Raw genomic sequence first — 1,843 nt, 5'->3', positions numbered from 1 at the left:
GCGCCGCCAAGATCCGCTGCGGAATCAGCCCCCGCCTCCTGTGTGAGGGGCGGGGCCACAGGGGTTGTCCCGCCCCCCGTTGCCTGGGTGATCCCCGCCGGGCGCCGGATTCCCGCCGGGCCCGACAGGGATCCACCCGCGGCCTGACCTCAGGGATCCACCCGCACCCCGACAGGGATGCACCCACGGCACGACGGGGATCCACCCAGGTTCTGACAGGGATCCACCCGCGGCCTGACCTCAGGGATTGCCCCGTGCCTGGCAGGGATCCACCCGCGGCACGACGGGGATCCACCCGCGGCGCGATGGGGATCCACCCGCACCCCAGCAGGGCTTCACCCAGGGCCTGACAGAGATCCACCCGGGTTCTGACAGGGATCCACCCGTGGCCTGACCTCAGGGATTGATTTGTGCCTGGCGGGGATCCATCTGCACCCCAACAGGGATCGACCCACGGCCTGACAGAGGTCCCCCTGTGCCCCAACAGGGATCCATCCATGCCCTGAGAGGGATCCCCCAGGGCCCAACAGCGATCGACCCGTGCCCCGACAGGGACCCCCCAGTTTCTCGCAGGGCCCTCCCCTCACTCCCCACGAAGGGCACTGGGTGAGACACCAGCCCCAGTGCCCCCACACAAGCCGGGGTGCCACCGGCCCACGCCTCTCCCTATGGAGCCACACGAGCTGCTATAGCAGAGAGATGCAGCTCCGGAGAACGGTGGAGATCCCTTTTAGGCAGCAGATCCTAAAGGCTCCGTGTCTGAAACAGTGTTAGCTGCTGCCCTGATCCAGTCGGAGGGAATGTGCTTGGGAAGAGGCGGACGCTGTGGTTTGAGAGGACGAGAAAACATCTCTGAGGACAGGGTTTCCAGGGAACAAATTGGTTTCCATGTTTTCATTTTCTATAAATACCATGTGCACAAACATTTCCATTTCTCCTTGGTAATTTAAGGGCAAAAATATTTACTGAAAAACAAACACGTAGATGGAGCTTTTTTTTTTCATGACAACCTGAAACAGCGTTTTTGTTTCCATTTCCTTTGATCCCAGTAGCAGCTGAGATGCTGGCTGGTGGCAAAAGCTCCCCGTGCCATTACAGGCACCGATGGGAAGATGTAAACCTTACACCTCTGCTTCCTTCTCGTGTCCCAACCAGGGTCACACCTCCTCCCCACGCCACAGGGTGCCGATCGTGTCCCCGACCCGTCGCTGCTGGGCTGGGCAGAGCCTCTCGGCGCTGGTCCCTGTCCTCACACCACAGGCAGCACCTGCCTCTGCTCTCCACTGGAAACCCCATCCCGTACCACCAGTGGGGTGCACAGCATCGTTGGGGAACGCATGGCTGATTATATGTCATACAGAAAGATTACAGAAGTCGAAGTACTGTAGCAATGCGCCAGGGCTGAGTTACAGCGTTAGAGCACGCAGGATAATCACTAGGTGGTGGTATCTAAAATTGGAGTTGTAATTTAAGCTTTTGTTCCAATGTGAATAGGGAAAGCATGTTTCCTGTGTTTAGAATTCCTAAAATAATTATTGTTTTATTACATATCCTATTGTGACATCCTGTGGTTAAACACAGTACTACAGATACTGTCAAATCACAATTTTGACTACACGATCGCGTAAAATTAGACCATATGGAATTAGCAGTGGTAACTCACACCTATGCTACATATTCAGCTTGGCCAACTACAGCCTTCCACAGAGCTTTGATCATTCTCAAAAAACTTCTCCTGGATGAGAAGAAATCCCATTGGGCCAAACACGAATATGGGATAGCACAAATATTTTTGTGTGTGTGTTTGCCGGAAATTACATTACCTCCGCCCTTTCTGATAAAA

The sequence above is a fragment of the Charadrius vociferus genome, unplaced genomic scaffold (assembly GCF_000708025.1).
Source record: "Charadrius vociferus isolate BGI_N301 unplaced genomic scaffold, ASM70802v2 scaffold430, whole genome shotgun sequence".
Lineage (NCBI taxonomy): Eukaryota > Metazoa > Chordata > Aves > Charadriiformes > Charadriidae > Charadrius > Charadrius vociferus.
The sequence above is the reverse complement of the archived record's forward strand: the minus strand, read 5'-3'. Positions refer to the sequence as shown.